An 11,648-nucleotide genomic window follows, 5' to 3' on the forward strand; every position below is an offset into this window, starting at 1 on the left:
AATAATCTGGAACTATGTTCAAAAGGCTATAAAACTGTACATATCCTTTGAATCAGCATTGCCATTACTGGATCTGTATCCCAAGGAAGACATAAAGGAGGGGAAAGGACCCACATGTGCAGAAATGTTTATAGCAGCTCTTTTTGTCATTGTAAAGAGTTAGAAAAGGAGTGGGATGCCTGTCAATTGAGGAATGGCTGAACAAGCTGTGTACATTAAGGTAATGGAATATTATTGTTCCATAAAAATGATGAACAAGCTGATTATAGAAAGACCTGGAAAGATTTATATGAACTGATGCTAAACAAAATGAGCAGAACCAGGAATACAGTGTACATAATCACAGCAAGGATGTGCAATGATTAACTGTCAAAGATTTGGCTCTTCTTAGCGGTTCAGTGATCCAAAGCCATCCCATTATATTTTAGTCAGAAAATACCATCTGCATCCAGAAAAAGATCTGAGACTGAACTATGTTCACTACTTTTTTTTCTTTTGTTTTAAATCTCTCTCATGACTTTTTCCCTTCCAACTTGATTCACAAAGCAATGTGTGTTAAAATAAACAAACAAATAATAAATAAATTAAGATCTAAATTGTTATGTATTCTTTACCTCTGGATTCTCAACCTCACTCTTCTATATACTTGGGTATAAAATATAATTTCCTTGATGTCAACACTATCTTATTTTTGTCTTTTGGGCAATAGAACAGTGTCTGAGACAAAGAAGGTACTAATTTTTTTTTTCATTTTTGAAGACTGAGTCACCCCCTCTCACCTAGGCTGCAAGGGCTACTCATAAGCCATGTATTATAATCTGTTGACCTAAATGCTTTCCTTTACTCTTTTTACAACCTGGATTGATTTGTCCCTCCTTGGGAAACCAGGTACATTCCCATCCCTACATGATGCAGGGGCTCACAATATAGATGCCAAACAATGTGGACACACAATTGAAATATCCCAATTAGCTCAGAACACTTAAGCTCAAGAAATCCACAAGCCTTAATCTCTCTGGTCTAACTCAATAATACCTAATAAAAGCATTCCAGATTGTTTTAGTGTGGCATAGGTGAACTGAGTTTCATCATATTTTATATATATATATATATATATATATATATATATATATATATATATATATATATAATATATATATATATATATATGGATTAAGTGACTTGTCCAGAAGTATTAAGTGTCTCAGGATGGTTTTGAACTTGGGTCCTCCTGACTTCAGGACTGGCACTTTATCCACTGTACCATCTAGCTCCACCCTCAATTAATTTCTTAAACTGTATATGTAATGATTTTTTGTATGTGTGTTTATGATATGTAAGATGCAACATATGCCCTTTCATTTCTTAAAACTCACTAACTCAGTGCATAAAAATATTAACAATTTTTAGATATGATATTGTTGCTTTTAGGCTTGTTCATGTTTCTTGTCCATTTTGCAGAAGAGAAAAACAATAAATACAGAATAAATATGTGAATTGGACTTAACTTAAGTCAATCAAGTTGAATTAAGAATCAACTAAATATATTGCCAAAGTTGATCTAGCCATTTGTCTCCATATTTCCTAGATATGTTTATTTAATATGTTAACATTTTAAAATCCACCAGTACACATCTTGTACATTGGGTAGAATAATAAATGTGGTTTGGGAGATTAAGAAAAGTGTCTATTTCCTCCAGAGATAATTAGCAGATTAAAAAATAACGACTATATATGCAAACAATACATACAAACCAATATGATTTTTGGTAAAGTTGGCAAGAATGAATCAAAAAGTTTAAAGAAAGACAATATTTAATGAGATAATAATTATTCACAATTGCGTATCCATGCATAACTCACAAAGAGCTTTCTTCCACAAAATGCTTCTGAGATAGGTAGAGCAAGCATTATGACTCCCATTTAGCAAATGAAGGAATTAAGGATCAGAACATTTTAATGAGTAGTCTATTCAGATAGGTAATGTCAGAAACAAATTCCTTGACTCTTTGTCATACCATGATTCAAAGGCCATGGTTATAATCTCTGCAAATGTCATAAACAACCATTAAAGCAAGAAATAAATGCTAATAAACTGTTGAATTCCCAAATAGTACCAAGAATAGCTGTGTATTCAGCTACTAAAGCTCCAAGAAGTACGCATGAAAACACAGCTGGTTGTTGGGCAAGGGGTATATAAGATACTTTCTCCCCTCTGTTTGGTATGTATGATTAACATACATTCTATATTAAATCAACGACAACAATATATATGTGTATATGTCTCTTTGTATATACTACCTTAGTATATTATAATCACACTATTCTTAGCACCTAGAAAAGTATCTTAGTAATAGTAGGTATCTAATAAATATTTCCTGAATATAAATCAACTGATTTGGAAGGCAACCTTAAGCTGGTGCCCCCAGTGATCTGTCCCTGGTCCTGACTATTCAATAATATGTTTATTCAGTTTACTAATGAGGAGTAACACATATAAGATCACACAATTGGAATCCCAAAAGAGCCCAATAGCTTAGAACAAAAGGACCATTTCTAATATGATGGAAATCATTACTATGAAGGTACTAATTGAAATCATGAAAGAAGATTAATCTGAAGTTCAGGCGAGAGAAGGTAAAAGGGAAGGAAGCCCAAAGACTCAGCTTGAAGAATAATTAATAGGGTGGAGAAGAAATTGGGGTTTTAGAAAAACTGAGTTGTAGAAAGGAACCAAGAAAATTGTGTAACAAAGGCAGCCAAAAGGGGAAGAAGATAGACAAAAATATTTAAAAATACAGAAAGATTTTTTTTAATGTAATGAAGCACGAGGAACATTTATTAAACTTGATAAGGAGATCACTGATGAATAAACAGATTCAAAAGAGAAACTGAGAATGAAGTCATGCCATAGTCTATGGTAAGCAAATGATCACAATTTAAATAAGTTGGTAATGAGGAAGAAACAAACGGGACAGTGGCTAATTAAAAAACGTACTCATGGATGGATGGGAAGCAATACATGGAAGTAAGCACACTAGACATATTTAAATTTGAAAAGTGAAAGAAGAGAAGATTGACATACAAAATTGTTTAAAAATAAATGAGAAGATAGATTGAGGGACCTTGCACTAGATGTCTTTCCTTAAACTTTTAATCAAAGTGGGCATTTAACTGATAAATCAAAGTCAAGCAAATATCATTAATTCTTGAAATGTCAAATAGGATCATAATCTGAAATTTTTCAGAAACCGCATTAATCAGAAAACGTTTAAGAATGAATGGAATGAAAGAGGATAAAGTCTCACATTAGAGGCTCCAGGTGATAAGGCAGTTAAATAATACAGCATGGCAGCTCAATGGTAAAGCATATAAAGAACTAGATAAAGTCCAAAAAACATTTTTATCATTTAGATTAATTAAAGAAAATTTTCTATTATATGTTTCGTGGTTTCTTGTCATAAGAAGCATTCACACTATATATTAAAGTTTTTACAGTGATAAATAAATATCTCATTTGATTCTTACAACAACCCCAGAATAAAGCTATTATCCTTTTTTTTTAATAGATGAAGAACTTGATAAAAGCAAAGATTAAATGGCTTTTTTTTCATCACTTAGCTAATGTCTGAAGCTTGATTTGAACTTGTCTTCCTGACTTTAGGTCCAAATTATCCATATAGTTGATTCATGTAATTTTAATATCTAAGTTAGACATCTTGTTGTAGGAGAGCCTTGAAGATGGCATTTGGCTTTTCTGAATCAAACATTTCTGATAGTCAATAGACAATTGATGACAGAATTTCACATTCTCATTCCCTTTAAGTTAGTTGCATGATGGCAAGGATTTTATCTAATTTTATTATTGATGAAAGCCTGCTTATAGTGAGGTACTCTAGATGCTCCAGAGGCTTCTGTTTTCAGATAACATTTTGTGATTTAGTATCTGGAACAATGAACTTGGGTTCAGGAAGATAAAATTAAAATCCTATCCCTAATACTACCTAACTCTATGAAAACCACTTAATTCCACAAGACACAGGGTGTATCTACACACATATGTTCACATATGTTTATAGATATACATATGCATGTGTGTGTAGTTATTGACAACTTACTGAGTTATTATGAGAGTTGAATAACATATGTCTAAGCTTTGATCTAACACATTAAAGTTTGGATTTTTAAATAGAGGTCCAATATTGAAGTGCCTCCCAATAGTCATATCTTTTTCTCACCTAGAGTGCCCTCTGGAAAATCTTGAATTAACCTTAAATACAAGTTATATCTTACTTTCCAAAATAACTGTAAAAGTATGAACAGCTTTCATACAATCTTTCAAGCCAATGTTGTATATTGGGAACAACACACTTTTAAAACTTTTCTCCCATAAAAAGAAATGCATAAAAGACTCACAGTAACCCATAAACAGTTGATTCCATTCTCTTTCAACTATAGTTACTTCCACATTTTTACTTAGGTCCTTTACTTTCCATTTTGTGCCAGGCACTATGCTGTATAAATAAATTGTAAAAGTTGTTATCTCATTTGATCCTCACAGCAATGGTTCTGTTAAGTAGGTATTATTATTTTATTTTTACAATGAAGAAATTAAGGCTAGCAAAAGTTAGACAACTTTTTCAAGTTTACACAGCTAATAATTATCTGTGGTTGGCTGTGAACTCAGGTCTTCTTGACTCCAAGTTTGCCATTCTATATCCACTGTACCATCTAGCTACTTTATTCAATTCTTATGCCATAATTTAGGTCCATTTTGTTACATTTTAGCTTAGTTGTCTCAGGATTTGCTGACAAATGCCAATATAACTATTTTTTTTTAAATAAACAGAGCACAGATGGTTCCATCCTGAAACAATCCAAGTTAAACATTTCCCAGTTGACCTACATCAACCCAAGCCAATCATTTCATCATCAATGAGATTAAATCTCTTAATCGTAATGAGGCATCTGAAAGTGTGTCAATGAACATGCCTACAACCTTCATAAGAAAATATAATTAAAGTCTGTCAAAAAATTCAACTACAGCTAATTGAGCAACTTCACTGTTTAAGTTCTTGCATATATAAAGGTTTTAGAAAGTTTAAAGTATTAAATTAATGTTGTTTATTGTCATTTTCAAGCCCTAGAACTTGGCAGTGCCTTTTAAATGATGTAATCCTTTGTAATTCCTAAAAAGAGCTATACCCATACAAGAAGAGACTATAGATATGTATGCATTTTACTTCTCTTTGTCTGAAGTCATAGAATAAATACAATAAATTCCATGAGAGAAGGATTATGTTGTATGTACATTTTGTATCTGCCTCCTCTCCCTCTCTTTATTCATCTCTCAACCCCACCCCCTACTCTATGTCTATCATAAACCTCTGACCAATTTTAACATAATTGTTAATTTCATTGACTTTGAGAACTTTTACTTCAGTGTTTAGTTAAAAAGAAGCAAAAAAAAATCAGAATCTGAGATTTAACTCTGTTATTTGTCTCTTGTTCTTTTTGGTGAAATAGCAAATGGACCTGCAATTTCATCAACTTAGAGAACTCCCAGATGAAGAAACTTCTTCTATCAAGAAAGGGTAGTACATTTTCTGCAACTTAAAAGAAGAGAGTTACCTGAATGATTACATGATTTACTCAGGATTATAGTCAGTTTATGTTAGTTGCAGGACATAAAAGCATTTCTTCCAATTTCGAGATTGTCTCTCTCTTGTTCTACCACACTACTAGTTTCTGGGCATTGATAAATTGAGTCTAATAATATTTCAGTTTCATCGAATTATCTAAACTTTTTCTTCTGTGATAACATGCACACCTCCTACTGGATCCTTTACCTTCATATATATGTGTCTTGAATTGGTATTTAAAAAAATTACAACCCCATAGTCCTCTGTATGTGTAATTAATCTGGTTGCTTACAAGGTTGAGTTGGTATTGACCTGGCCTTTCTTTTGACTAAGGAAGAGATTACTGATATACCAAGAGCTTCTCTGCAAATGATTAGATGTTTTGGGAAAGGTTAAATGTCAGGTGAGATAAATCTTCGCCAAATGAAAAGATATTTTACATTTTCTCCTTTCTTTTTTGTCATATTTATCTCCACTTTAGTTTAAAAATTGTTTCTCTACTTCTTTACATTGACTATTAGACTCTGGTTTCCTTCAAACTGATCATCAACACCTGTAGGAGGTCTTTCTGCTTATCTCCAGATGCTTGGTATTTTTTTTTCTAAAGCTACTTTGTATTTACGTTACATATTCTTGTATATAGTTATACGTGCATATATTATCTCTTAAATTAGAACATCAGCTCCTTGAGGATAGGAATTGCTTGATTTCTCTTTCTATTCTCAGTACCTAATAAGCATAGGGCTTGACACATATTAAATGTTTAATTTTTTCTTATTGGTAGAATGCTTGGAATATGTGAAGAGAGTCATAAACACATTTAGCACAAGATGACACAGTGGGCATTGATCTATGTTGTATATAAACTTTGTATGTTTTCCTCTATTCATCTGAATTGAAGTCCATTATTTCTACTTAGGTCTTTTTTGCCCTCTCAGTAGTATTTTATTTTTCCAAATACATTTAAAAATAGTTTTCAACATTCATTTATATGAAATTTTGTGCTCCATTTTTTTCTTCCTCCTTAACTGCCCCCCCTCCCCAAGATAAAAAGCAATATACACATATACATACACACACACACACACACACACACACAATATTTCTCTCTCTCTCTCTGTTTCTCTCTGTCTCTGTCTCTCTGTTTCTATCTCTCTCCTCTTCCTTCTCTCTCCCTCTCTCTGTCTCTCTCTCACTTCTTCTCACCCTCCCTCCATCTCCCTGCCTCTCTGTCTCTTTCTTTTTCTTTCTCTCTGTGTATATTTCTGTCTCTCTCTGTCTCTCTTTCTGTGTCTCTGTCTCTGTCTTGCTGTGTCTTTTTCTGTGTGTCTGCTGTTTCTGTCTGTTTCTCTTCTCTCTGTGTGTGTCTCTCTGCATTTCTGTCTCTGTCTGTCTCTCTGCCTTTCTGTCTCTGTCTGTTTGTCTCTCTCTCCCCCTTGTCTCTCCCCTTCCCAGCTATCTCTGTATCTCTGTCTCTGTTTCTGTCTCTTGTCTCTCTTCCCTCACCATATCCAATCTTTTGCAAATTCTATTAATTTTATATTTGAAGCATCTCTCAAATACTCTCCATATTCTATGATACTGCCATTACTCTGGCCAAAGCCCTCAAAAACTCCCACTTGAATTGTTGCAGTAGTCTCCTAATGGATTCACTTGCATCAAATCTCTTCCCTCTCCAATTCATTCTCCACTTGGCTATAAAATTGATCTTAAAGTACAAGTTTGATCATATCATTCCCTATTCAACAAATTCCAGTGATTCCCTGATGCATTCTGACTCAAATATATAATGTTCTGTCTGGTTTTTAAAGCCCTCCACAACTTGCCCCTTTTCTGCCTTTCTCATTTTCTTATACTATATTTCCCATCACATAACCCAGTAATACCGACCTCCTTTATTGTTCTTCACACACCAATCAATACACACTTTTAAAGAACTACTTTGTACTATACTGTCCCAAGTACTACGGATACAAAGAAAAACAAAAGACAATACTCTGAAAGAGCTCACAAAGTAATGAAGGAGACAATATGCAAACAAGCTTCCTACTGGAAACTTAGAAATAATCATCAACAAAGTTAAGGCCCTAAGCCTAGAAAGACTTGCTGTAGAAGGTGGAATTTTAGCTGGTATCTAGAAGAAAGGCAGGGAAGTCAGGAGGCAAAAATGCAGAGAACATCCCAAGCATGGGAGACAGACAATGAAAAATGCCAGGATGTGGAAGATGGAATTTATTTCTTTTTTTAAAATTTTATTTATTTATAACTTTTTAAAAATTTAAGTTTCAAATTCTCTTCCTCCTTCAGCCCCTCCCTCACCCATTTAGAAGCCTGGCAATATGATGTCAATTATACATGTGAAATTATGTGGACTATATATCAATTTTAGTCATGTTATTTAAATATATATATATGTGTGTGTGTGTGTGTGTGTGTGTGTGTGTACACACACACACACACACACACACATATATATATATATATATATATATATTATATATATATATAAGAGTTCACCAGTTCTCTCTCTCTTGAAGTATACAGTATGTTTTCTGATGAATCTTTTCAAATTGGTTTGAATAATGATTACAGTGGCTAAGTTTTTCACAGATAATCATCATTACAATATTACTGTTATTGTAGACAATGTTCTCCTGGTTCTGCTCACTTCAATTTGCATCAGTTCATATAAATATTCTCCAAGTTTTCTGAAACCAATCTGTTTATTATTTCTTTTTGTTCAACCACTTCTTAATTGATGGATATCCCCTAAATTTGTGATTCTTTGCCACCACAAAAAAGCTGATATAATATTTTTGTACATATAAATAATTTTCATTTTTCTTTGATCTCTTTGGGATATAAACTTAATAATGGTATGAAGTTTCTTCTAAAGAAATAAAGAGAAGCCTTATATTACTGGTTCAGAATTGGAGGTTGGGTGAAATTTATAGGAAGACTGGAAAAAGAGTGAGGGATAAATTACAACTTTGAATGCCAGAGGATTTTAGATTTAATTCTGAAAAGGAATCACTTGAGTTTACTGAATGGTTGCAAGGAAGAGGGTATTATAAAATTGAGAGCTGAATTGAGGTTGGATTGAAATGGAAAGAGACTTCAAGCAGCCATAACAACAAATAATCGATTGCAGTAGTTCAGGTGAAAGATGATGAGGATCCAATGTCCCAGACATCCTACCTTCCCAAATTCCCTAACTTCCTTCAAGTCTCAGTCAAAATCTTACCTTTTGTGACTACATTTTCCTATCCTTATTAAGACTAGTGCCTTTCCTTTGTTGATTATCTTCAATTTATCTCATCTGTACCTTATTATATGGAGTTTTGTTTTGTTTTGTATTCCCAGTCCATTGGATTGTAAACTCCTCAAGATCAGGAATTATCTTGACTGTCTTTTATCTTTGTTCAAATCCTCAGCACTTAGAAGAGTGTCTGGCATATATTAGGCCCCTAATAAGTGACTGTTAAGATATGCTGACTCATGTGGATTTCAGCGATCCATAATCTTAGTCCTGACTAAAATTTCTTATAACTATAAGTGACCAGATAGCCAAAGGGTTGAGGTGGTGAAAAAGACTTTGATCCTATCACATTCAGCCAAGTTAAGAAACGTAACTGGGAGTTACCATTATCATTTCTCAATTAAAGTATGTGTCTGTGTGTGTGTATATATACATGCATATGTACATGTATATATTGTATATATTAAATATAAAATGTTTGCATGTAATATCAGTAAATATATAAATTAAACATATTGCCTAATATTCATAAATATGATTAGTCAACTAATCAGAATGACACACATATGTGTATATATATATATGCATACAGACATACATGAATATCAATTATGTGTATATATATCTTCACACTTTTACAGGTATTTTACAAAAATCCAATTGATACACATATATTTATTTATTTCACATTTTCACTCATGTAGTTAATTCCTGTGTTTAAAACAATTATCTATGGGTTTAAGCTGATTAGACCCTAAAATGAATGAACATCAAGTTGAAGTATTTCATTTCTTGCACCTCCTTGTTGAATTCAATTGATTGTATGGTTTTTCTACAACACACAAGCTAGAGGTCCGAATGTAAAATGCTAAGTGGTGTTAACATCCACTCATATTACTGTTTAGCAAAGCACAGATGATAGAATTGGAAAGGAGAAGAGTAAAGGAAATTAAAGGAAAACAAATGTAGAACAGATGTTGGGTCATACATTTCAATTCAAGAGAATAATAAATGCATGCTCTAGATTGCCAGATGAGGTTAAAGACCATGAATACTAAGTTAATTTTATAAACAATTAGATGCTCTTCAGGGGAAGATCCTATGCCAATTGAGACAAATCATAATTAAATCAAAGTGTTCCTTCTTTGTCTCTTCATTTCAAGTCTTATTGTGAGTTTTCCCTCCCCCTTCCCACTTTTATTTAGAGAGCAAATTGTATTACTATGACAGATTTGGGTGGGTGGGGGATTCTGGGTCCTCCCTGAGCTTCTTCTACCCACTTACAGAATTATAGAGAGGGACCCCTACTATATCTTTCATGTCCAATGTTTTGGGAGATTGGTGGAATCAGAAAAAGAAAACATACTCATAGTAGATAACTAAATTACAAATAAAAGCTGCGTATAAAATACAAGTTTCAATTCAATAAACATTAATTAAGCAATACAACATGCAAGGCAATTGTGCTAGGAGCTGGAAATGAAAGGGACATGAATGCTAGGACTTTACAATTAATAATTAATAATTATAATGTGATAAATTTCACATGCAGCTTCAATTCTTTGAAATCATTCAGCAAAATGATTCCCCTTTACTATTCTGTGAAAAACTGTTAGTATTGGGTAAATAGAGTCAAAGGAAGGGAGACAGTCCCTGCCCTGAAGAAACTTACTTTCTACCTTAAACACATAAGAAAACTTATGTTATGTTATGTCCAGATAAAGGCCTCTTATAAATTGTGAGGAGGAAAATATAACTTACAGTTGCACAAGATAGAGAAGACTTCATAGAGATTTCAGACTTATACTAAGCCTTGAATAAAAGTAAGAATTTTGAAAGGCAGAGATGAGAATAAATCATAGACTTATAAATATAAATCTGGAAAGGATTTCAGACCATCTAGTTCCTAGCTTCTTAAACTGTGGGTTGTGACTTGATTCAGGATTGCATAATTGAGAGTAGGGGGTTTATAAAAAACATGGCAAAAATAAAAGGTTTCTGAACATACTAGGTCCTGCAGTGTCAAACATTCCACCAAGATTTAATTCTTTGTGTAAAAATAAACAAGCATAATCATCTTATTTATATGCAAATTTGCTTTCATCTTTAATAAACGGAAAAATTACATGTATACAAAATAATAGTTTTAAAATAAATTCTTTATGATTTATTATCAGTAAATGCTTGATTTTTATACTTATTTTTTATACACAATCTCTATCTCTATCTCTGTCTATCTATATATCTATATCTATCTACTTATCTGCCTGCCTGATTGCCTCTCTGTCTCTATCTCTGTTTCTCTCTCTCTCTCTCTCTCTCTCTCTCTCTCTCTCTCTCTCTCTCTCTCCATATATATATATATATATATATATTATATATATATTTCTCTCTCTTTCTCTCTCTTTGTCTATCTATCTATCTATCTAAAATCATGTAAAAATTTCTCTGGCAAAAAAGGATTACAAGTGGAAAAATTTAAGAAGTCCTGATGTTCTCCAACCCCCTTCAGTTTACAGTTGAGAAAACTGAGGCTCAAGAAGATTATATGACTTGCCAAAAGTTACACATAGTTAAACATCAGGGGGATGTTTTGAAGCCAGATTCCCTGGTTCCAAAGCAAATACTCATTGTACTGCCATTCCAGAAATGGAAGATAGCCTTGTGAGAATGCACAAATGATAGAGAGAAGACACAGAATTGAATTTAGAGACTAGTAAGTAGGCTGGATTGGTTGAAATATTGAG

Source organism: Antechinus flavipes, chromosome 1 (assembly GCF_016432865.1).
Source record: "Antechinus flavipes isolate AdamAnt ecotype Samford, QLD, Australia chromosome 1, AdamAnt_v2, whole genome shotgun sequence".
In the NCBI taxonomy this organism is placed as follows: Eukaryota; Metazoa; Chordata; class Mammalia; order Dasyuromorphia; family Dasyuridae; genus Antechinus; species Antechinus flavipes.